At 38.6% G+C, this 27,200-nt stretch overlaps 1 protein-coding gene across 4 annotated transcripts in view; it reads left to right on the top strand.

The window, feature by feature from the left end:
* cntnap2a (contactin associated protein 2a) overlaps window positions 1-27,200 on the top strand; it is a gene marked incomplete at its 5' end in the record, with an annotated part of 289,852 nt that overhangs the window by 114,891 nt on the left and 147,761 nt on the right.

Here is a 27,200-nt window from a genome sequence, read left to right as displayed (position 1 = left end):
CTGCTGCTTTCTATAAGGTTTGGCTTTGATAATAGTTTTTCTGTGCAGCAGTTGTGAAGGTTTTTGACAAACACCAATGATCGTACAATACACGTGTGCACATTTAGCGCCGCTCTCAATTTTCACTATGAAAACAACAAGCTTGCAGTCCTTATGAAATCCGCTTTCTTTTACCAAAAACATATTGCATTCTGTGCACACGCACATACACACACTCACATACATAAGGCATGACCCACCTTTGAGACTAGATTCATGAAGACAAAACACTCCTAGCAATTAAAGAGAGCAAAAGCAGACAAAGAGGGAGAGGGAGATGAGACAATGGTGAATTTGTTAGTCTAATGTTTTACTACACTTGCGAGGTGAGAAACCCTGGTAGGGCACTGGGAAGTGTGGTCTTCCAGCCTCCTGAAGGTGAAAATGCCCACTAGTTTAAACGGTTTTTCAAACTTTCTAGGATAGGGTTAGATTGAGATTTATCTTTTAGTGGGTAAACGTAAGAAAAGAGGGTGGGGGCACTGTTATTTAAATCGAAGCCTAACAAAAATAGAAATTGCTTTTCATGCTTGTGCATGTGATTGTGTCCACGGTCCTTGATTGACTGAAAGAAATAAAGCAAAGGTGGTTAGTAATAGCTGGGTCTTAGTGCAGCAGACCAAGACTTTGCAATTAACTTCCACAGCAATGAAAGATGGTCCTTTCATCTACTGACAGAGTGTGCATACAAACACACACGCACACACACACACACACACACACACACACACACAAATCCACACTCTCTTGGATTTCTTTTGTTTCTAAACCTAAAATATCAACATGGGAACACTCCCACGCCACCACACATATGCATGCGGCAAGGCAAGCCTTCATTAACTAGTTTACTCCTAATTCACTACATCGAAAGTTAGGGAAATCCAATTACTAGTCTAGAATGACAGAGAAAGTAGGAGCAAGAAAAATCATTTACCCAAAAATATGCTTCATAAATTACCTGTCAGCTTTCATCAAATTACACCGTCAACAGCATTTCCACTGTGAACCACAAGCATTCATGTACGCAAGGCGGATACACACTGGCTTCTCCACCACTTCCAGTTTCTTTCCGCCCAGATTTCATCTATTAGCTCAGGAATGGCATTTTGAAGCTAAACGAACCATTAAATAGGAATTATATTGTGCCACCAGCAGCTCACCTAATTTGGGACCTTGGACAGTAATTGTTCTAAATGTCTGACCCCTTTCTCACCTCTGTCACCTATTCTGTCATTTTAGCATTATTTTATCACCTCTGTCACGTAAACACATCCGCCATCAGCAGGCACATTCCGTTCAGTATTCACTGATTCACAAGACGGGAACCTGAAACTACCACAGTGCGCCGTGCTGACGTGTGCACAGAGACACACATGAAAAGACGCAGCTTGGACACAGTAATATGTCATTTTTCTTCCCATCCTCCTTATTCCTTCTTCCATCTCATCTCTTCCTCTCTCCGCTGCTTCATTTATTCTACAGAATCCACATTTATCAATTTCTGTCCGTCTTTTCACTCTCCTTGCTTCACACGTATCTTCTGTACTTTCTCTGTACTTTCTTTCCCATATCCCATTACCCACGTCCAGTCGCCTTCCTCCCTTTCCTCAACTAAAATTTTATTCCTTGTATGTTTTTTCTTGTTTAAATGAACAACATTCAACTTGAAGACAACTTGTTTTCTACCGTTACATTATTATACCTAGATAAATACAGAAACATTATTTTTTAGGAAAGTAGAACAAACCTGTGTGTTACTTGTTCTTCCCACACAGAACTCGTCAAGCTATTGAATATCTTTCTTTCTTTCTTTCTTTCTTTTTTATATATATATATATATATATATATATATATATATATATATATATATATATATATATATATATACATATCTTTATTGCCACAGTCAAATCAAATGACTCCTGGTCAAAGTTGCCATGATTTGTCAGAAGAGCCCTTTTGTAGCAATAACCAGTGCATGCACACAGAAAGCACGTAAAAATGTTGTTTTTCCTCAGTGCCTAGCAATATTAATGGCACACCAGGAATCATGTGAAATTAGCCTTTTTATTGCACTGGTATTATCTCACAATGACCAATGTAAAAAAAGACTAACCTTTAAATAAATGCATTATGTTACATCAAACAGTTAAAAAAACTTCACATTAGCATCTATATTGTGTGTAGTTGTTATTGAGACTCTGTGGCCCCATGATTCCCCTCTTTATTGCAGCTGTTTTCTCCTCCCGAGAAATATAAAGAAATTGATTTATGGTCCAACTTTGTTCTAGTTGTTCCCAGTTATATTGTCCTGCTTGTACATCTAAGCAATATCAATTTCAGGAGAGTAGCTATTTTCTTTTAGCCATTTCTTTGCTCATGAAGATCAACACCAATTTACCTTTATTTAAAGACGCATCTTGACTTACTGAAGCATAGATGAGAGAACCAGACAGTGTTACATCTCTTTTGTTTTCCTTTTTTTGGAGTATCTTATCTATTGTTTTTTTTTCTCTTACAAAATTATAGTAGTGTGAACAAGGACAAGAAAGGAGACCCCTCACACCCACCCCTCACATGCCAGAATAAAAAATAGCAATAGCATGCATATTAATGTCCTCCCACAAACATAAAACTGTAATTGTTCAACAGTATAGAAAAAAGGAGACCTTTTCCCGTTTCTCCACACACAAACACGCACACTCACACACGCCTGTGTATAAATATGAGTTTGTGCAGACAAAGAATAGACAGCAACTCCTTAACAGTCTTTAAATGGCATAACTTTTAGTCTCCTCGCTATCAGTGTTAAAAAAGCTGTAGAATTTGATTGTTAATTAGTGAATTGTACACCTGAGGGTGTAGGTAGCCCCAAAGATGGCAATTATAGGGTCAAGTTTTAACTCATCACCTCAGATATAAGATATAACATAGCTACAAAAATAAAAGCTGTTCAGAGATCTACACAACCAAAGGAACATTCATTGAGAAGTAACATCAGAATATATTTTGGTCAGTTTCTCATTTGCGTAATTAAGTTGATGCAAAATCTTAAACTAATTTAGACAATGCTTTATGCACAGAGATGTAGTGTGTATACATTTCAAGCCTTTATATCATGTTCTGTGAGAGATCATGACGATGAATTGTTGATGAATCGATATCTTGCAAATTTGGTAAATTCTAGACATCTTTTGTCTACCACTGGGATTTATCTCCAATACAGTGTTTAATGCATTCTAAGGGTGGTAGGTGGGGAACGGGGAAACATTTTTTGGCAAAGCTGTACACCTCAAGATATCCGAAGAAGTGGGACTGTTAGGAGATATTGTAGTTTTCTGTAGCAGGTCGAATGAAGCAAATGTGCCATCATTTGTTTCACGAGCAGATCCGATTTTAATTATGAGAGTTGTGCACACCGATGCGCACACAGCCTTATAGAAGTTTTAACTTGTCCAAGCACATGCCGTCTCTCCATTTCTCAGCCTTTCCCTGTGAAGTAAATGATAGAAACATTTAAAGCATACAGGCTAATAGGGAAAAAAGTCATTCCATCAAGTAAAGAAGCTTATTTATTCACTGAACTGTGGTTCACTGAGTGAAAAAATATACAGCTCACAGTCAGTGCTAATATGCTGGCATTTTCCCCTCGTACAACAAAGCACATTTCTCATCAGGCTGACAGCAAAAGAATACGATTGTTATAAAAAGGGCCGTTATTTTACTACATTCTGCTGTTCTGACTTATTAATGTATTTAATGGCTGTGAATACATTAGCGACCAACAAAGAAAGGAGCACATGATGCAAAAAGTATACAGCGGATAGATGGAATTAAGAGGAGATTTACACAAGGTTGAACAAAGGAAAAGTTAGAAAGACTTGTTACTCTTGTTGTGTCTTCATACTAGACGCAAATTGTGTAAAAGAGCTACGCTGTAGCAGGCAGCAAAGATCCCAATTTTGCGATTTTTATTAAGTCCATTCTCTTACAACATCAACCGTGACTATGTTTTATTCAGAGAACAGATTCTGATTTTGACTTAATGTTTTCATGCTTTCCAAAGAATTAAGCATACACCTCCTAACCCGCTGAACTAGAGGGTTTGAAAACAATTTGACCTGGGCAGGTCACAGCTTATGAATTCTGATGCAAAGTCTTCCCTGAACCAACCATGCACAGAATCGGGGAAAAGGTCGAAAATTGGCACTGGGTGCGTACGATGCAAACAAGGCGAACACGGGAGGAGATGAAAAAGAAACAAGGGCGACAAGAGATGAGAGATGAGTGCGGTTCGGGATAATGAGGATGTGTATGCGTGGCTTTGTTCCAGTCCATCCCTTTGGCACCACGGGTCTCAATTATTGCCTCACAGGTAATAGTCAAGTAAACCACTGCCATATTCTGCACACATATTCATTCAGATACTCGCATGCCTTGCGTTCAACCCTAATGACTTCGCTTCTTCTGCACTGGTTAAGCATCTGTTTGTTTTTTTCCCCTCATCTGTGGTTTCTGATGTTCTTCATTAACCTTTGCAAACGCAGCAGCGGGATGCAATAGCTTTTCTCGCCTTTTCCTCTGGCTTTTTAGACTTAAGTTCTTGTTACCGCAAATGTAACAAGTCGCAATAACGTTGCGCTGCTGTGAATTAGAAGCAGGGCTAGTTTCTATTTAGCTGGATAACAAAATATTTTGTCGCTCATTACGTTCCAAAATATCTCCAACCACCATAATGCTCGGTGAATCCTGCTTTGCCTTTCCTGTTTGATGCCTGTTAAGTTAAAACAATTACAGAGATTATTTGTATGACAGTTTTACAGCTATGGAAAGCTATTAAAATATCAAATAGCGACCATGTATTTTCACTGCATTTGTTTGAGATTATATCACTATTAACATCTTTTTAGATTTCATATATTTTATACCATCCATTTTTAGTAGTCTATTGTGCCCCATGCAGAGCTATGTCTTTCATTACTTGGCTAATGTTCTGGTTACAGTGTCATTAATTTTAGAAGAGAACCCAGAGCCAGAAGCGAGAAGGGGCTGAGAGAGAACATGGACTAATATACTGAAAGACAAGACAGAGGGAAGCTATTACTCAGATCCTCAGGCACCTCTCATACTATCCACTCCTCCCATCTTGCTTGCTCTTTTCTTTTTCTTACCCCCTATAGACAGGCTCCTAATTAACATTAAATTATTGTCTCACACTTGCTGTACTTTACATTTTTTGATGGGAATCAGCCCCTCTTCAAGGTTGCTGCAGCGTCTGGGCCAAGACCTATTCTCATTATGTGCTGGTCGTCTAGTTGGCCGTTTTAGGGAGACAGAGTCAGACATGTGCTGTATGTTCTTTATATATGTCGTACAGAAAATCAATAGTGGTTTGCCAAAAAATATTCATACCTCAAACTTTTTTACATTTTGTTGTTAACAGTTTTCTGACATTTGACCGGCTCACTACCCTTGCAGGGAAAACCGCTGCATCCTCTTGCTGACTAAGAGTAGCCAGTCACTGTCACGGCAGAAAAAATGGGTTATGGTCCTCCCTGTATAAAGCCAATACTGCTTTCACCGCCTATTGAAGGGGAAGAAAAATACATTTTTCAGACTCATGACCCTTGTTCCTAAATGTGGTGACATCTTCCTAAGTGCTCCAGTTCGGTGATGTGTATGTTGTAGAGAATCCTTTACCTTTAAATTCACCCAGGCTGAAAGTCGTCAAATGTTTAGAAAGCTACATAATATTTGACTGCAATGGATAAATAATCATATCATGTAAAAGGGGGAGAGCAAGACAATATTGATCATGGTGAGCTTAAATAAATTTCAGTAGGTAAGTCTTACTTTTTTGTGGACTTGAACGTTTACAGTGGTATTGATTTGACATGAGTATTGATTTTTGAGCCACCACTGAACGCCTGGGTTGCTGTGCAGAAGCAGCTTTAGCATTATTGGGATTTCAACAATATCCATTTTTTTTCATATCATAACCCTGTAATCAGGCTTTGTAGCATAAAATGGTCCTAACTAAAACCCTTTCACATTTTAATACAAAAAAAAAGCGAAGAGGACGTAATCTTACCTAATCAGATTTTGAGGGCTCCCATTCTTTGCCCTACAAAGTTACAGAAGTATATCCGGTGGCAAAAATCCATAATCTTCTATCTTGACTTTCTTTTTCCAGTGAAATCCAGTACAAATTCGGACCGAGTTTGACTCCGTGTTCATTAGTGTCTCTGAAACCCGCAGCAATAATCCAAGATTTTAGCCAAGTATAATAACCACAAAATTCTACATATTTCATTGGGGTTTTGTGAGATAGACCAAAAATCAGTACATAGTTGTGGAATGGAAGGAAAATAATGTGTGTGTTTTTTTTCTTCTACAAATGGTAATCTGAAAAGTGCGTTGTGCATTTGTGTTCAGCCCTCTTTCCTCTAGCACTATCAAATCACCCAATCACTGTAGTGCACGTGTGTTTAATTTAATCTCAGTATGGTTAGAGCTATTCTGTGAAGGTCTAAGTGGTTCTTTGGGGATTGTTAACTGCTCTACCCATCTGTAAAAGCAGGTAAAACATGGTGCATTGAGTTTTCCCTAAATACCTCACAAAATGAGGCTTTAAACCAGTCGCTAACTTAGTTGTTCAGAAATACTGATGGTTTTAGAGCCTGCTAAACACAGGCGCAGATTTTTAAAGCCCCTTCAGACAAAGAAGAATTACTAAAAAAAAAAATATATATATATATATATATTCTTGCCTAATGAGCAACCAGCAACATGATGGCCAACAGTGTCATGAAGATTAAAAAACAACCACGGCTTTGAAGATCTTAGAAAAGAAGTATCCAACTCATGATCTGAAAATGGAAGAAGTACAGCATAACTTCAAACTTTCTGCGTTTTGCTGTCCTAAACCGACATGCCCTGCAAGGAAAGCATTAATCAGAGAAGCAACCAAGAGACCCATGGTAACTCTGGATGAGCTGCATAAATCCACAGCACCGCAGGGAGAATCTGTTGGCAGGACAGCTAATCGTTATGCAATGTCCAAAGCTGGCCTTTATGGAATAGTGAGAATAAGAGAGAGAGTTTAAAGAAGGCCATCGGAGGTCCTGGTTATATTATGTAGAAAGTGCTGTGGAGCAAACTTGCGGGAAAAGATGCTCTGCTCAAATAGGACAAAGACTGTACTTTTTTGGAATACATAGAAATCACCATGTGTGGTAAAAAGCTACACAACACAGCATTTGCACAGTATATGTAACATAGTGGTGGTGGTATCATGCTCTTGGGATGCTGTGGATGCTTTTTTTTTATCAGGTAACAGAAGGAGAAGATGGATGGAGCTAAATGCAGGGTTATTCTAAAAGTAAACTATTAAAGTATTGTCTTGAGAGACTGGAAAACAAATGAAGACAGAAAAATGTAAATTTTTATTTGTAAAATCATTTTTAAAACCATGCATCCTTTGCCGTTCCCATTAGAATTGTGTGATAGTTTGTGTTGATCTGTCCCATTAAATCCCAATAAAATAAATCGAAATATGTGGTTGTAGCATGAAAAATGCTTTTAGCAAAGGACTGTTAAAGAATGTTTGCCGATATTAAGACAGAACAGGAGGCATATGTAAGCGTTACAGGTGAAACAGTTCAGTTTATTTCTGTGTTAAAATTACAGACAGCCCATAAAAGAAACAGGGATACAAAATACGATCCATCCCAGAGATGTCCAGATCATTTACATCAGGTATGGTTCCTGTTTCCCCGTTAGGACGTCAGTGCCTGGGGTAATGCGATCATATGTCATATTGACAGAGCCATGCGTCTTATTCAACTCTGTGTCTGTCTACCTGAGTGGAGGGCTTGCAGTTTGCAGTCTCACAGGTACCTGTGTTAAAAAGAAACAGTGCAGCACTTTTCAATACATTTAGCTGGGCTATTAAAGTTGGTCTCACAAAGGACATCTCTTTCTTCTTTTATTTTCTTTAGAAAGATTTTTTTTCTTTTTATCTAGCTGTTTCTCTCCAATCTAAAAACACATTATTGGCACTTCCACAGACTCAATTTTGTCCAGCATCTTACATATTGTCTCTCCCAGTGTTGAAAAAAAATATTTTGTTATCTCATTCGGAGACATCATCATCACCTTTTTTGAATTTGTCCAAGCGAAGGTCATAACTGTAATGGTTAATGTGCATTCATTTGGTCAGCCATAGTAGAAAGAATGAACAATATATATCAAAATGTGTAAATGTAACCTACTTACACACAGCCTGAGTTGAGCTTATGCTAAAATGTGCTAAATAAGAACGAGATACTTATCAGAATTTAATTTTGAGCACATAATTATTTCTGACACCAATTCTATATCCACTCAAAGAGAAGTCATTTCATGGTGCAGCTCATGTTATTCATTCTGGTCAAGCTCCAGGGACATGCACATCCTGGCTCCATGTCACTGTGGAAAAAAACTCTGTATATGTAAACTAGACAGGTGATGCGTCTACCTATAATGTCTTTAATTCTGAAACATTGTGGTTTGGAAACCATTCACTGCCTGTTTCTCCTCCATGTGTGTGGCAAGGGGATTGGTGAGGTGCAACTAGGGATCTAGACAGCAATTGTGCGCCATCAGGTCCTGAGTCCATCAGCACTTGTTCAATTTTTGGATATACTTTATACATATGTACTTGTCATGTTTCTGGATATTATTTTCACCCATATGCAGAATCGTAAACCGTACTTAGGTTTCTTGTAAAAGTATTTCATTACATTGAGGGAAAAGAAAATGGTGCAAAGTGATCATATGCGATCTTTAAAGTTTTATAATTGTGGTTCTTTGGCATCTGGAAGAAAAGAGGGACAGTTAGGTGGGCCGAATGGCAATGTGGTGAATCTTGAGATTATTATTCGGAAGCTCACTTGGTGGGGAATGAGCCTGGGGGTACCGTGGATGCTGGCGGCAGCTTGAGGAAGGAGAGTCCTGTGTTTCTGAAACAATTCCAGATGAGAGCCAAGAAGATGCTGGTTTGAGATCCATGCGGAGACTGGAATGAGACTGTTTCAAGTCAGATGCAAATCAGTGAGCCACATGTCACTGTCCTGGATCGTTATAGGCCGACATACCTTTGACCACAGCGATGTCCAGATTTTGGACAATAGATGGTTTGAAAGAGGGGTCAAAGAAGCCATCTTGGTCAAAAGAAAAAAAAGCCGTCACTAAACAGAGGAGGAGGACTGTGTTTCCAACTCCCCAGTGTTTACAGCTCAGTACCCCAACACATTCCAAGAGATTACATCAGCAGTCTTGTCAGGATTCAGGTGACCAAGTACTCCGCTCACACCAAGCAATAGCTTCTAACAACCCAGGACAGTGGGGTGTAGGTTATTGACTTGCCTCTGACTTGGAGGATGGACCTCCATGTCCTTAAACAGCAGCGCACCAACTGCAGCTTGTTCAAGTGCGAGCTACCAGAACTAAAAAGACTAGGCAGCAAAAACATTTTCAGAAAAACTGAGCAAAAGTCCGGTTTGCTGTTGTACTGACCCGGATAACTGAGAATTTTCACAGCCATGTATCCAGCAGGGTTTTTTGATTGAGAAAATAGTGACAATTTTGATCGTTACTGGATGCAAAACCAAGTCAAAATACAAATCTTACTGCTGATACACTTTGAAATCTTTGAGGTCTGAGGGATTTAGGACAATATTCTCTTTGTTTTATTACCATCCCAATGCATCAACCAACAATTGTCAGAATTTAAACCATGAGTGAAGTCCTATGAGTTTTACTGAAGTGATAAGCTTTTTAAAGCAACTCCATGACACAGAGCTTTTTAGACTGAAAAAAAAACATTTTAATGCCACCCCATTCTGCCCTCTGCTATTTGTCCAAATTACTTGTTACTGTTTAGTTAATTACACAGGTTCACATGGTGCGTTTGTGATTAAGTGATTAATTAAAATTGGTGGCCTTTCTGTGAGGAAATGTGTGGCGTGAATAGTTGAATTAACTGAAGGAAAACAGGGAGTAAAGAGCCTTGTGAATTTCTGTTAGCGGCCATTTGTCTTTTTCTTTGTCGTTAAAGTCAGCCAGTAATTTTTAGTTTTAAATCCAACACACAAGAAAGTACTTTGGTTGTGTAATTATTAGCCAAAATTGACTTGCTGTTCTAAATTACTTTTGCATTTCAATGTCAGTTGGAGATAGGCACCAGCACCCCTCCTGACCCCAATAGTGATAAGCGTGTCGGAAAATGGATGGATGGTTTCAATGTGATGTACTTTTTTATGTCCAGCTCGACATTATATCTACAACTTGGAATTGATCATGTCATTTTTTTTTTAGCTTATCTTAATTATTGGACATTTGTGCTTTTTTATAGATTATTATTATTATTATTATTATTATTATTATTATTATTATTATTATTGTTTCCTTTTTGTCATGAAGAAAATTGTGATGTTTTCAAATGTTTCACATTACTGTAATTACTGGCTTTTTCACAGCATATCTCTGAGAAGGTTCATATACTGCTTTCAGACAATTGTTTTTTTACCTTTGCTCTCCTCAGCCAAAATTAAACATCAGTCAATACAACCTGCCTACAAGGGAGCTCATTATCCACACACAATAGGAAACACTCAGTACACTGCAATGTGAGCAATTTTCAAATAGTTTGTTAGTCCCATTGTTTGCATTACAATGAACTTGTTGATAGTCTCAGACTCTATAGTTTTTGACTTTTCTTGACTCAAAAGAATAAGGATGGTCCTTTTTTCTCTCTTTTTTTTGCTTCGGCTTTAGAATTATAGCTACAGAAAACTGCACATTAAAATGGTGATGAAATGATAAAAAGACAAGCATCGTCTGAGTGAAAGCAACAAAAGAGAAAACGCTCCACACATAAACTCTGATAAACATCCATTATGTAGAAACTAAACACATTGTACATATACATATATTGAAAAAATACATAGTCGGCTTAAAAGCATCAGGACAAATGCACAAAAACTGAATGTCGCAACTACATGGAGAGGATATTGCCCGTCCATTGATTACCTACTTCTGAATAAAGGTTTTCTTATTTGATTTTCGGTTTGTCCATTTTATTTCTGGCTTTCATCCTGTTATCTGTTTTCTTCATCTTCCTTGTTTCAGCTGTCTTTAAAATCAATCTCCTCTCTGAAATGGACTGTGCTGAAAGAAAGGCCCTAGGCATGACATGTATGAAGAAGGCATCGCAACATATATATGGGACACAAACGTATGCCTTAATGTACTAAAAGCTTCTAGTGTATCAAAGAGCATTTTGATATTTCTTTTCTTTTTGTGTCTTTGAAGAATTTGTTTATCAGACGCAAATGAACCTGCAGAAATAAGCACCGTGTTTGCACGCATGTATGTAATTCAAAGCTCCTTAAGATGCAAGCTGGGGATAGCTGTCAGTGAGCAACATTACAGGGAATTCCCCTAAGGTGTGGGAGATGGCTTCATGAAGTGGTACCTGCTTAAAGATGCCACGACATCACTATATAAACCAGTCCATGTACACTCAACAAAAATATAAACACAACACTTGTGGTTTTACTCCCATTTTTTATGAGATGAACTCAAAGATCTAAAACTTTTTCCACATACACAAGAATAAAATGTTAGGTTACTGGCAAGGAAACATTGTTTTTATAGGCAAAATGTCTCCTGGAACATGGCCAGCACAACATTGAGCATGTCAAGAATAGCTCATCACATAAACGCACAAACACTGATCGCTTTTCAGTCATGTCAAAGAGAAGTAATTGACAAACAGAAAGGGGAAAAGTAAAAGAAACTTGGGGGAAAAGAGGAAAGAATCACCGAATAGAATGAAGTCCAATGACGGGTGAAAAAAAAACAGAAACTGCAACCTTGAGGAGCATTTATAATATTGTAATCATCTGGACTTTTCATTGCAACATTCATCCCAATAAAATGTGTCTTCTGCCTTTAACTCATTCCCTAGAGAGCAATGGGCTACCCCTGTGCTTCATCCAAGGAGCATTCTGGTTCTACCGGTCTTGCTGAATGACCAAGAGTGGCAGTTTGTGGGATTTGAACCTGGGAACTTGCATCCTTTCCAAGATATAACCCCTCTTTTCAAACCACTTGGCCATCACTCCCTAGACAAGCGTCGGAAAGCGCCCATGGTCAAACCCATGGCTGCTGGTCTGCAGAATTAGAACTAAACTCTTGACAGGTTTGAAGTAACCCGTAAGGTAACCAGACGCCATTAGTGTTTTCTCGTTTGTGATGAACTGAGACGTTAATCTTAATTCTGAAGCATTCACCAGTAATCCACCCCACTCTAATTTCCCTTCCCAAGGTTGCCGGGGATAATAGCTGACAGGGAGATGTAGTGTATGACCACAAACGGATCATCAGACATTACAATTTCAGTGACTGATGAGACAAGCAATAAAATTGCTCGCTTTGAAGATCCACATCCCCGTACTTCCTTGCTAATGGCACGCTGCTGTTTTTAAACACTCATCTATATTATAAGCTATGAAATATTTCCACAATCATTATTTGCCCAGTATGCGGTGTTTGCTTCTGGAAGTGCACAGTTTACTGGTTTCTTTGATGACACGAGCTACAATCACTGGAGGCAGTTTTTAACTCGGCTCTTGGATTACAGCGGGATATTGGGGCACAGAGAGATTAGACCAACTGGAAAAACAACAGGAGAAAAAAACACAGAGGGAAATATCATTCAGTGCTGCTAATGATGCAACACGGGGAGGAAGGTTGATGATCTAACTTGACCTTCAGGGGATTTGAAATGAACCCAGAGAAAGTTACACTGAAAAGTTTGCAAATTTTCACACAGCGTAGGATGTGTTTGTAGGTGTGTCCGTTTTTAGCAGTTTGCATTAATGGCAGGCTTCTTGTAAAGTCATGGTTCGTCTGTGACCGTGTAGTTGTGACAAAGAAGCGTGTAAAAGACATAGCTCTGTGGAACAATTTGTGTCCTGTCTTTCAAACGGGGAGACTACACCACCTAATGAATATTCATGACGTTTGTCTTATCAAAAGTTGACATGCCGAGTGACATTCTCTTGTAATTACCCAGCACCAGTTGAATGTGTTTGCGTGCGTCTGCCTAATACCTCCGCTCCCATCCTTCCATTATTAAGTGCAAAAGCATCCCTGCTGGTAATCACACAATATTGGCTGTGATCAATTTGTGTTTGTCCTCAATATTTAAAGGAAATATGTAGTTCCCTGATAAAGTGTGTTCACAAAGGAGGAGAAAACAAGACACGCTCTGCCGTTCAGAACCTTGTGTTACAAATATGCAAGGTCATGTTTAAAAACACCAGTTATGCTTATTCATTACGAGTAGAAATCCATTGAAAAATGTCAGAGCTTAAAAAAAAAAACAAGATAAAAGAAACAATTCTTGTCTTTTTAGTAGGAATGTCTTAGCCATGTCTCTGCTCTAAAGAAGTAGTATATTATTATTACTCTTCGATCAATTAGTAGATAAAGAGAAATAATAAATCTAGTTATAGGTTTTTTCTTTCTAATTTAATTCACATATCGGAGTAGCTGAGCTCCCAACCAAGATCATCATTGCAATTCTGTCCTCAAATAGGAAATAGTTGTGTCCTGCTCTATTATGTTTAAATATACCACAAGTTTAATCTTCAGAGTCACCAACTATATGTAGAAAAATACACTGGTAACACTTTGCCTTTAAACCACTTAGTTCATATGCCAAAAGGATACTTGCAATGGACAATTTTAGAAATCGCATTAAAGGATAAGATGTTGGCCGACCATCAAAGCTTAAACGCCAGTATTATCAACTGGGGCAGGACTTTAAATTGATCCTCTGTGCCCATTGCTGTGTTGATGCACACTGGCTCAATAAGTCCACTGCAGAAAAGGATCCAAGACAAAATGACAAGGAGCTATTTTAGTCATCGGTTTTTCGGCAAAACCTTTCTTAAAGCTTTTACTCTATTTCTGCTCTGCAAGCCAGTTTTATGGTTGGCAAATACTGGATCTTTCTGTTTGTGAGTTTTCCTTTGCTGTGGCTCACTTTGAATAGTAAAAATATGAAGCGTCACAAAAATAATGTGATGAGCCTACTCAAAAAGATGTGTGGGAAAAAGTCAGTAGAAACTAATATCGGTTTATATCTACTTAACGGGACAGTGTGTAATTAATTTGGCTTTTATTAGCAAAAATCAAGAATTGCTTTCATAGTCCAATAACAATTGCACCAAAAATGAAAGTGTTCTCATAGCCTTGAATAAGTAGTTTATAAATACCCAATGGAAGACGGCATGTACATACAGTAATCTATAGGATAAGACCTTGAATTGTGCAGAGATAAACAGGGGAAACAAAACTGGCATTAATAGCAGGTACTGGGTATTTTAGTGGCAAGTGGTTAATTGCTATTTCTTATGTTGAAAAAAAAAATCATCCGTCACTGCTCTTGAAGTTTAAACAGCATCGAAGCTTACCTAAGAATCGATGTTACTTGCTGGTCAGCAATGTCAAACCACAAAGCCGCCCTTCAGTCTCCACAATAACTAGATGTTGTAATGGCAGATGAGTGGCGTTAGTCTTTGCTGCTTTCATTACTGTTTAAGTTTTGACTCAAATGAACAGCACAGCATCTAAATGTAGATCTCACAATAGACCTCTACAAAGGATATTAGTTGCTAGCCTGGTACCATGCATTTTTATTAGGTTTTTCTTGTTTGTTTGTTTGTTTATTGTGGCTTTGTACAGTAAAATGTGGTCTGACAGATATAGTTCTAATACACTTAATCCAACCTTTATCTCTCCCCCAGTTGCCATAAAAAATAATAATAATCCAGCATCCACATCTTTTGTTTACTTTTGCATTTTAAACAAATGTGCAAGAATATTGTGTGAAGTCACAGAGGCAGGCTCATTACAGAGGGTCTGGGTAATTTCATTGAAATTAACATTTCTTTCCTAAGCCTTGCAAGATGAAATTATACTGTGAAGGTATTCCCTGCTGTATGTTTTCCCAGACGCATTTATATTCTGTAACATTTTCTAATCAAAATCTTATTATTTAAAAGTCAAAAGTAAGATTGCGATTGTTCGAATCCTATTTTTAAATAAAATCACAGTTCCTTCCATCTCATCAGAAGTCAAAATGTGTTCAGTATCTCGAGTTATTTGCTTTTGTTTAGCATCTCAGACATAAGGTGAGTAAAGGTGAAGGAAGCAATATCTGTGTCATTTTCCTCAGAAAAGCCCATTACAAGAAAAAACAATCTCAGAAACTGTTTATAAAGGGTTCATATTTCATCCCTTCAAAGCTCCATCACTGTTTCCTTGCCTTCAGATGGTTTTGAAACACGATTTTATAGGCAGGAGGTTTTTTTGCACAGTGCAGTCTAATTCATTCACATCCAGGGAGACATTTTGTCAATTTCCCCTTTTGATATAATTCAGGATCCAAGGCACTCCAATATATAGTCAACGGTCCCACCAGGCAATGGATTTAGATTAGGATCAAAGAACAGCCATGAAGTTATGCAGCAACAACATAACTGGTGCATTACCTTTGTAGTTTACACTCATAATAGAAGACAAACGTGTTTTGTATCCTAACTGCAAGGACAAGAAAAAAGGAGAATTTTATGTCACAGGTTGCTAACGTTGTCTTCTTTTGGGTCAGGCTGATCTGTAAAACATATATGTGATGAGATTAGACCAGAAGAGCGTGATATGGACGAATGCTCATGAACCGTTTAGATCAGTGGTTTTAAGCATTCACAAAAATGTTATTAATTTAGTATTTTATTTAAACAAATAAAATAGTGTGATTTTTGATCCAACGCATTCTGCACATTTGCCTCATTAAAATAAAGGTATCTAGTTAGATAGATAGATAGATAGATAGATAGATAGATAGATAGATAGATAGATAGATAGATAGATAGATAGATAGATAGATAGATAGATAGATAGATAGATAGATAGATAGATAGATAGATAGATAGATAGATAGATAGATAGATAGATGTATACGTGAAATCAGTTGATTGAATTGACCAACCACACTTCCTCGAAAGCTTAAAACATGCAATTATTCTTTGAGGGCGAATACTTTGATTTATACATAAAATTTTACATTGCAAGAAGATTTTAATATGTCACAAATTATTTTTGCACTAATTGAAAAAATACGTCCATCTGCCTGTGCTGGGAAGCAAAATTTTTGTCATTGATGAATTGCCTTCGAGGACCTCACAAAATCAGGCCTGGGCCCGCAAATGGCCCTTGTACCGCATTTTGGACACACCTGCTTTAGACAGAGTAAGAGCTGGACACCCACAACCATCTGCGTCATGTTTGCACTTTAAACATAACAAGATCTCTGAAACCTAATCGGTCACATGCAGATCTGACTCATTGGCTTTCTTTCTCGCATTCCCATGGATCTGCAAGCACCTCTCTTTCTGTCACACACATACACGCACACGCGCGCGCAAACACTGTGAACCCTGTCACCCCCACGTCTTCTTAATTTTCCAGCAGTGTAGGCAAGTGGCAGTGGGCAGTTTGTCCCCCTGACAAGGGTCACCAACCCACAGGAGAGAGCTCTCTTTCCTCGCACTGACTGCTCAGATGACTCCAGTGCATTCACTGAGATAAACACTTCAAGAGGGGGAGCAGAGGGAGAAGGGAGAGTGGGACGGAGGAAGAAATGAAGTGGAGAAGGGTGGGACTTAGGGAGGGTAAGACACAGAGCTGGGAAATGAGACCTAGTGATGAAGAAGAGAAAGTGGAATAGCAGGTGGAGCAGTGGGATAGAGCCGGGTCAGGCAGGCGGCGTGAACGGTGTAGGTGAGGATGAGAGCAGGGGATCGAGGTGTTGGGGGAGGCCTGTGAACCACAGCATGATGGATCACGATGTTAGCGGATAAGACGGCTGTTGAGAGAGGGCATGCTTGGCTTGTCAAAAGCTGCTTTTGTCAGGAAGCTACAAACAGGCACGCACACATAGTCACACAGGGGGAAGAGCTGTACATGTAGAAGAGAGACAGGAGAAAGACAGGGAGCGGTGGGACATTCTGTATCACTGTGCTTGGCAATTTTTACGTCTTAAATAATAAAGGGATTTCAAGGCTTCAGCCTGCTTTTCATTCAGCCATCCTAGGAAATAATCTGCGTGCAGTGGCACTTATTCTGCCATGCTGGATCTATGCCGCTCTCCGTCTCCCCGTGTGTACTGTATATATAAATACACAGATCATTGACCCAAGCAAGGTGGGATGCATTTTCTGTTCAAGTTTTCAATTTGTCATCCCAGTGTGATGCGCTGCAGATAGTGCTTTGAAACAATCAGTGTTGGTTTTTGGCAAGAAATGTATATTGTTAAAGCTTTTAAAAATGTGACTATAAAACCCAGTAAAGCTGATGGGTTGTTACACATTCATGCAATAAATATCTGCAGGACCTTGATACCATGGAAGCATGGATGAAGCATTTTAGACCTCAGTATAAGTTTGTGCAGAAGTCAACTGCTTTTAATGTGTTGGGTGAATTAACTTTAAACTGTCTGTATGTGCGTGGTTGTTCAACTCTGTTGCTGACCCAGCACTAGACTGGTGACCTGTCCATGATGTCCTAAACCTTATGCCCTTTGTCTGCTGGAATAGGCTACAAATCCTCTAGCCCAGAACTGTGACCCCGAACAGGATTAAGCGGGTATGGCATACTGAGCAATTTTTTGTTAAAAGTACAGTGGCTCTCAAAGGCATACACACTACTGTTAAAACGGCAGGTTTCTGTGATGGATAAAGAAAAGAGCTCTACAGCATGAATTTTTATATTTTTTTCCACATATAATGTAATGTGACATGTATGTATTTTTCAGTTTAAGTGAAAAACGATTTTATAAGAGGAAATCTTGTTTAAAACCAGTGGCATGATAAGTTAGGTGCATGGGGCACAAAAACTCAACCCCTATTATCAGCAACTATACATAACCTGACTTGAGTGAAATTGTTCATTTCTTGAACAGAAAAGATGGACGTAGATCTTTTCATCTGTTCAATAACCACGCTGTATTTAAAGAGTGGGCTTTGACCTTCCCAGCTTGAGGATGTGAAAATCCACTAGCAGGTCCTAAACATTTAATCTCAAATTTTTGCTAAGTTGGCAAAGAGCAAAGTTTGCCCTGCATCGCAAATACTACTTTATTCATTATTTTCCATCTTGGTAGCTAGTGAGGATAAGCAACATTAAATGGCTGCACACTATCTGACAACAACGTTAACGTAACGTGTGCAATTTTAGTATTTGCATTGGACGATCTAAACTTGGGGCTGTAGTATTTGTAGCCCACAGCTGTCTACTGAGAGCGTGTTAAGATTTCAGATGTTCATTATTTAAACAAGCGTTGATGGGCCGGCCCCAATTTCAGGGAGCCTCAAGAGGATTTAGCCTGCTGTGCTTGTTGATATTATGGCAAAGATGTATTTACACAGATGATTATACAATAATACTCTATAAAAAAAAAAACTAAAAGAACAATTTTGTGACATTTATAAAATATAGATATATCTAAGAGCAAAAGCAAAAATTTATAAAATATTTGTCTTATTTATCGTTTAACACTTCATTCTACGTAAAAAAAAAACAACAACAACGTTTTAGTGAATAGATTTAAGGTTTTTCTGAAAAACCCTCAGATGTAGAAAGCTTCCTTACGGTCCCAATACACCAGCCAGCAATCAGTCATGGATAACTTCTCCTGCGTCCAAAGCATCTGTCTCTTTTCGTCCCTTTTGTTTGCGTAATGCCATAATGCACTGTTGAGCTTGTCACTTTTTTTTCAGCCTGGTTCAACATTTGGAACAGGCACACGGTCTTTCAGTGAGGAACATTTGCAATCGAGTGTGCGACAGAACACAAAATCTACATGATGTTTGACGATTCTTGTCATAGATCTTACTTTATTCAAAACTGATTGAGCTCTTCTGCCGATGGTGATTCAGGAGAGAGCAACTTGACATGACTCAGTCCACGCATTCACTGTGTGGCGCACCATATATTTTTTAGTCAGTCGCCTCCTTCATGAAGCAAGGGAATTTGCAAGATTTTTAGGAATGTGTGTTCTGTGATTATTGTCAAGAATAAACAGTAAACATGTTCAAAGAACATTGTGAACGCCAGTACAATAAAGGAAGTGGAATATAATGAGGGAGTGAACATTTTTAATGCAGCATATGCCTCGTATCAGGCTTAAAAGACAAAAAGCTTGCCTGCCGCGTTGTTTTGTAAAGACGGCCTAACCGCCGCCTTCCACGTTAAATTAGAAAATGAATGGTTGAGCATCTTAGCCTGTTACATCAAGGGATTTTTTTGTTTGTTTCTTGTTTTTGTTTTTTTATTCTCCTGTTGATAATAAAATGTCAACTTAGCTTAATAAGGGTCATTATTCTCTTTCAAGCTCACTTGTTGCAAACCCTGTAAAGCTGTGAAATATGCAAATTGTGTTTGTGTCGTGTTCAGGGCTCCTTTCCTCAGCTCAGACTAATCCTATCTAATTACAGACACAAACAGTTTGTTATATTTGTAAGCACTTCTTCACTTGTGTAGGTGCAAGTCAGCCAAACGTAGCACTTCAGTTAAAAAATCGAGTCCAGTTGACTGATCAGCGTCTGATGTTCAAATTACTGCCTCAGAGAAGCCAAGGCAGACTACCGACTTCTGAACTCATACAAATGAATGTATTTAACAAGCAAATTTAACACAAAACAAAATGAAGAATGCTGATGTTTGATCCAACCACATTTGTGCAGACTCACCAATCAAAGACCCCCCACAGTGGCCTGAACTCTTTATGTAAAGCACGTCCAGAGGTTTCATAGCCCCAGAGTTCCTCGACTTTAATTAATCTCACAGCAGCATCTAGTGCAAAGTTGATGTAGACCTGATTTAAAGGACATAAAAATATTAACCACTTTACTGCTAGTTAATAATCCTATGTTCTTAGAATATACTTCTTTAACAATGGCTGACCTGTCAAATCCCATGTTTGACCTGGGGTCTTTCTGCATGTAGTTTGCATGTTGTCCTTGTGCATGCGTGGGTTCTCTGTGGGTACTCTGGCTTCCTCCCACGGTTCAAAAACATGACTGTTAGGTTAATTGTTTTCTCTAAATTGCCCTTAGGTGTGAGTGTTTGAGTGCGCGGTTGTTTATCCTGTATGTCTATGTGCTGCCCTGTGATAGACCGGCGACCCGTCCAGCATGTACTCCGCCTCCCGCCCAAAGATGCTGGAGAGACAGGCACCGGCCTCCTAGCCGCCCAGCAAAGATAAGCGGGTATAGATGATGTATAGATGGATGGCTGACCTATCTGTTTTTCTTTTACTAAATTATTCATAAACGTTTCATAAAGCGGGCCATGAAATACTGCTCATGGTTTAAAACATTTATTTGGCTTCTTTATGCCTAAGTTTTCCCATCTTTAATTTTAATATAGAATCCATGCATTTAACAGCTACCACCCACACAAAGGTGCTCCTTGCCTCTGGGCATGGATAGTTACTGTGCACAAGTTTTGATTTGATTTATCTCTAAAACCGCCTAACAAAAACAACCTAAAAGAATCAAGTTTGCATTTAATTTTTACTGTAATGCCATCAACTTCTCACGAAAACATAGTTTTTAAAAGTTTTTTAAATGCCATATATAAAAAGAAATGTCAGACTTGAACATTATTTTGATGCATTGACAAAGTAATTCATACAGCTGCAGCCACTGTTTCGTATCTTGCCACTTACATGTCCATTTCAAAATGTGTCGAGACATGAAGAAATACAGCTTGTTTTGGGGAGAATTTTGTTCTTTGGTGTGTGGTAATATTTATGTCCTCTATGATGCATCTCTGCTTAATACAGTTCACAATTGTTGGGATGAAGTGAGGAAAATCTACTAAATGTTGCTGCCTCAGGACAAGTGCTTTTGCCATGGCGTCAAAGTCTCGTTTTTTTCTTTCGATATTCACTGATCACCTCAAAATCTGTGGATGAAAGTTTAATACTGAGTAAACAGTATCAGAAGTGGTCAAAGCATGTAGCATACTGAGGTGAGAAAAGCTTAATGCTTGTATTTTACAGTATTAGATGTTTAGGACATTCATGCTGGAGCACTGTTGGCTGAAAGCAGCTCAAGCCAGATACACAATCCTCTGACGGGGGTAAAAAAAAAAAAAAAAAAAAATGTGCTGAAAAAGCATGAAGTAGATGACTGAAGGATTATGGATCTCACAAGTACTTTTTACCTTTTCATTAACCAGTTTCAATATCTGTCATCAATCTCGCCTAAGCATATTAACCCAATACCCAAGGAAGAAGCTTTTTGGGCAGCAATTGGATGCTGCAGTCGTGGGGCCGTTCTGTAAATGTTGTTGCAGGTGACATGATTCCTCAAAAGCAAACTATTAATGAAATATGACATGATTGTCACCTGAAATGTCTCCACCACCTGATCTCTAAGGGCAAATACAGAGGAAAAAGCCATTGCTTTAGCCAGTTTGTTTAAACTACTGGTACAGATGTGTGAAGTATGTGAGGCTCACAGCTGGAAAAAAAAAGGTAATGGCCAAATAAATATAATTTAACGTGGGACATTGTCGTTGAAATAGCTGCTCTGATTATTCCATATTTGCATTGGGTATAAAGAAATGTATCAGCTGGTTTTGAGTCCATATGCACTGATACTGTAGGTAAATGGACAGGGCGGATGAGTAAAGAGTTAAGCAAACCTCTGAGGGAAATTTAGACCTGCAGAAAACCCTGATTGATTCATCCAAAACAAACTATTTATGAAATATGGATGATTTAAAACTTGCATGGATCTGTACATTTGCATATCATTCAATGACCCAAAAAAAAAATAAAAAATAAAAAAGCTTCTCTACCACTAAGCAAAAAACCTTGGAAACTTGCTTCAGCCTGCAATGCAGATTTTACCTCTTAGTCTGTGCTAGTGCCCGTATTTCATTGGACAGAAGCATACAATACACCCCTGCGTGAAGGACAAATCATCAACATTTAAATGTGTGATTTTCTAAGAACTTCTCGGGAACAATTGTAAGCGGTTATTATTGATATTTTTCTCGGTTTGTTGTAATATGAATGGAGTGTATTGTTAAAGCTTTGTGCTACTCCTGAAAAACACTCCAAAAGAGTCACAATACAAACCAAATTTACCTTGTTCCTTCAGCCCCTTTTTTTTATGAATTTGCTGGTGCAGCCGCCACTTATCAAACAAAAACTGCTGCAACTGGTGGTTCCACTTAAACAACAAATAAAGTAGATTTCCAGGTACCTTTGGAAACTGAAGGGAAATACAGTTAAAGGGAAATAGGGGTTAAGTAGGAATACATTTATGGATGATTATCTTGATTTATAAAACGGAATCATTTTCTTAGTCGCAGTAATAGCAGAAAACACAAAAAAAAAGCTAAATGTTTTCCAATGAAAGCTATTTGCTGCTTATGCTTTCCTGCGGAAGCGCTAAAACCCTTTTCTCTCCATTTGTGCCTCACAGCTGCAGTGCAAAAATGGAGTCGAGGTTATTTTCTTTAAAACTCTTACCTTTCGTTGTTTCAGTCGTATAATGTGTGCAGGGACTTTCAACTCAGTTGAGCGAGTGCATTTGGTATGTGAAGCTTTTTGGGACTTGTGGAGTGGAAAATAGCATACCATTGCGTCAATGAGAAATATTTCAGCTGAAGGCTCAAGGAAGTCATGCCGCTTTCCATCCGTTCTTCCTCACTCTGAAGCTATAAGTCTTTATTGTCATTTGTTGTCTGCAACAGATCACAAATACTATATGGCATACACACTATCATAACAAAGCTTCCATTTTTAAAGGCGCCAATAGTCGTATGAGAGCATAGCTTGCCATAAACAGTCAACCAAGAGCTGAAGCACTGGAAAAAAATCCAAATACCAGAAAAAAAAAAAGCAATGGATAGATCTGAAGGAATAAAAATACTTAATGAAGCACAAAACAGAGAAACAAGAGATGAAAAGGCATGAAAGGTAGAACTCTCTAATGATGCTTCCTGCTGTGCTCTACTGCAGGTAACTGGGAGACTGTCGATGTTTCCACACAGCTTCCCCTGACTCCCTCTTACAAAGCAGTTATGGCATTATCATAATCCATTTTCAGGGTGCAATGGAAGAGTCATTCCATGTGGTGGGCTGTAAACCGAGATTAGATTCACAGCATGATGTAAAGGCATCTCTGCTAATGCAAATGTAGAGAAGGTTTAAGCCCAGTTCCATTTTCTGGACGTTCAAAGGACAGGATATTTCCCCATGTGGGCTTAAACAGACGTAAGGTTTCGCGCAAAAACAACCTGTAGCTTTTATCTATTTTGGGACTTGGCATGAGGTTCATCCCAAGTTTTTTCAAAAGCGCCCGAGTTTTAATTGGCTGAACAGCCTAAATCCACATGCTATGTCAGAAACCATGTGAGAAAGCCAGTCCTTGAGAGGATATATTAGATGTCCTCTAAAATAAGGAGGACCATTAAGAAGTGAAGAAACTCTGGCAGCATTACAGCTTTGTCAGCCAACTGTGAAGCATTTATGTTTGAAATGTGCATTCCAAAGGAAGCCGGCCCTGAAATGAGAAACACCAAGGGAGATTGAGTGTGTGTGTGTGTGTGTGTGTGTGTGTGTGTGTGCATCTGCACGATGTGTGCATATGAGGGGTTGCTCAGAGTTATCTGTTTAAGTATGTACTCACAGTGCCTGTTTTACAGTAAAGGAGTGCTTGTCTGTGGTTCCCAGTTTGCCTTGGGCCATCCTGTGGTGTTTAAATCTGTGTATCATCTGTCATTTAGCCATATATCCCTGTGGCTGTGAAAGGCCGACTGCCTCCTCAGTGCTTGGCGCACCGCAGTGTTTGCAGTACAATAACCCAGGCAAGCTAACAGGATCACATAACGCAGCATGACTACCGCAAGCAAGAGTTCGGGTGCCGGTATTGTTCGGCCTTCTTTTCTCAGAGCTTATAAACGTTGCAAACTTGCCACGCTTGTTTCCTTCTCTCATTCAACCAGAAGCTTTGATCTTTGTCCCTCTATTCTTTTTGTCTATTCTGTATACTTTTGCCTGTTTATATTTGTAGTTTCTTGTTGTGTGACGTGACCAAAGCGAGGCAACTTTATCTGCATCTCGCATTTCCGTGACAAGACAGTTCAAAGTGTACATAAATAAAACATAGGAGAAGAAAAACACACAGAGAAAACTACATTGCAGTGGCACAATACAGGCAGGTAAAGAAAAGTTGGACCGCAAACTTAAACCAAACTGACAAATTGCCGGGTTGCACAGTGAGATCCTGGATTTGTCAAAACTAAATAAATTCAATGCTATTCTTCTATTTTACCTACAATTTAGGAAGGTTGGCATATTTCTTGAATACATCTAAATACATAAAATCACAACAATTTATCCAAGTGCATCAAAATAAAGTCTTGTTAGTAAGTCACCAGTGCAGACAGACTTACGTGTATTCCTTCAATGAAGCAAATGTAACTTCCAGTTTGCAAAAGATGTTTTGAATGCGCTGCAGCCTGATTGAATTGAAGTTACCTTGAGCTAAATAGGTCCAGAAGACAATGGTCTTCATTGGAAAGAGGAGCAGGCCTTGACGAAATTAGTACAAACAGCAGCCGTGTCTCTCCATCATGAAGCAAATCGTTTCTAATTGTCTGTTCCACAGAATGTCTAAGCTAAAAGACCTTGAGAAAAAAGAAGAAGAAAGAAAAAAAAAAACGTTTCAACCTTAAGGCTACATGTAAGCCTCATTTGGACATGAGTCAGCGTTAAGGTTACTCTTAATCTAGATTTAGATGTAAAGATATTTTGTCCACATTTGGACTGAGCCGGTTGCCCTTATATATTTATATATCGCAATTATCCAAAGGATAATAAAAGGTATTATCCAATTGGATCAGAAAGAACTGAGCGAAAGTCCGGTTGCCTCAGATTTAAGCCTTGCTGTTGCGATAACCCGAATAACTGGGAATTTGCACAGGGAGATTAATATATCCCACACAAACGATACAAAAATTACAAAGAACGTCTAAAATCATATAGAAATGTCAAAAAGAAAAAAAAATGTTTGATTATTTAATCTTTTTGTAATAACCCTGTACTGACCGCCGATACATGGGAAAGAACGTTTTATTGTAGAGCTAACACTTAAGAGAATAGCTGTAAGCATGAAGAGATAACGCATATTTGTACTGTACTGGTGGTAAGAAGCAGCATGCACTTTTATGGGAATTTGTGATGAACATTTAAGGTTGTCAGGCTGTGCTTTGTTGGCAAGTCACTCTTTCATTTGAGAAAAAGTTACGTTGGTTTTCCAAAAGAAAAACTTCCATTTTCCGGCATGAATCATAATTTCCAAAAGGAACTGCTTCAGTGTCAGCAACTCTGTCCCTCGTCACACAGAGATGGCACAGCGCTGACTGGATATCTCTAAGTCAGATAAAGAAAGGAGTATCATTTTTGTTAAGAAATATGTCTACCAAATGTCAAGGAATAAACACAAAGCAAAGACAGACACATCTTAGAGTTAAGAAAACTTAGGAAAGAGGTCCTCAGTTTGATCCCACAGCATATCACTGTATGTTTTTATGCTTGTCCATCTTGTCTTAAACAGGTCTTTGTTGAGACCAATAGCTAATTAAAATCTAAAAACCTAATTTAAAAGACATACATCATATCTATGGAGAATTATTCTCAACCTGAAATAGAGAAGTACTTAACAACGATGTCTTTTTTAATCAGTAAACCTTGAAAAATTATTAAAGCTTTTATTTCTAGACACATTAATATGCAATGACAAAACTGTCCTTTCTATTCAAAATCAAAGCATTTTTAAAAATCTGAAATTTGTTATCGCTCTGCAGAAACGGGAGAAATTGTGGTATCCGGCTTTTCAAACAGAAATATCAAGAATGGCAATAAAATTAAAGGTACAGTGGATGGTCTTCTTTCGGCTTTGGGTTCCGGGGGGATCATCTTATCTACGTCAGTCATTAGCTAAGTTTACATGGACAAAAGTAATAAAGGGCCAATCGGAATAAAAAAGCGTCATGTATACAAGCCAATCGGGATATTATGATTGGATTAAGCTCAATCGGAATTAAATTGTAATCCAAATGAGTGGTTTATGCAGATTAATAGTCTGATCAATGTGCATATAAATGCTTGTCAGACTCAAGTTATTCTGAATGTGGCAAACTAACCTGAGCGTGCCGTAAAAATGCCGTATTTCCACATGGATGAGTGCTGGAAATACATCGGGAAGCAGAACTGTCGGGGCTCCCGATACAAACTTTCTGTTCGAAAAAATAAAAGAGCTCAAAATTGTTGGTTACTCAGTAATGTTTCCAATCGTAATTAGAACATCATGCAAGTCCATCCTGGGCGCCCGGAAGACAAACACAATCGTATAATACTGATTTGTTTACTATTTTTGTTGTTTAGCAAAGACGGTCTGTGTTTTTTGGGGGGAATTTGATAACTGTGCATGTCAGAGAGGTTTTATTATGAATAAAGCCAGGTGCATACACACGCACATAATGATCGGATTAACTGATTGTGTGCCTATATAAACGGTACAATCTGATTATTTAATCTGAATACATTTTATTCTGATTGGGAAATTTTGTGCATGTAAACATAGCTATTGTGACGTGCTCACCTCGTTCCTTGTTAGATTCCTCTTGCTGCACACTTCTAGGAAAGGCCTGAGAAGAAAGAAATAAGACCAGAGTGGATTTGGGAGAATCTTTCACACGATCCCCCTGAGGAGAGGAAGAGCAAGGAAGATGGTCTTACACATGTGCAGTTATTCAAAAAGGGACTTGGGCGTTTCTTACCAAAATCCTCCATTCTACTTTTAATGTGATAAACAGAAAATGCTGGACGTTTTCATTTGAATCACTGAGCTTATATCTAGTTAATTAAGCATTGTTTCTGGGAACTGCTTAAGGCAGGCATGTCCAAAGTGCCGCCCGGGGGCCATTTGTGGCATTTGGACTGTTTCTGGGTGGCCCCCCAA

Source organism: Fundulus heteroclitus, chromosome 21 (genome assembly GCF_011125445.2).
Source record: "Fundulus heteroclitus isolate FHET01 chromosome 21, MU-UCD_Fhet_4.1, whole genome shotgun sequence".
NCBI classification, from domain to species: domain Eukaryota; kingdom Metazoa; phylum Chordata; class Actinopteri; order Cyprinodontiformes; family Fundulidae; genus Fundulus; species Fundulus heteroclitus.
This window is presented reverse-complemented; position numbering and strand designations above follow the sequence as displayed.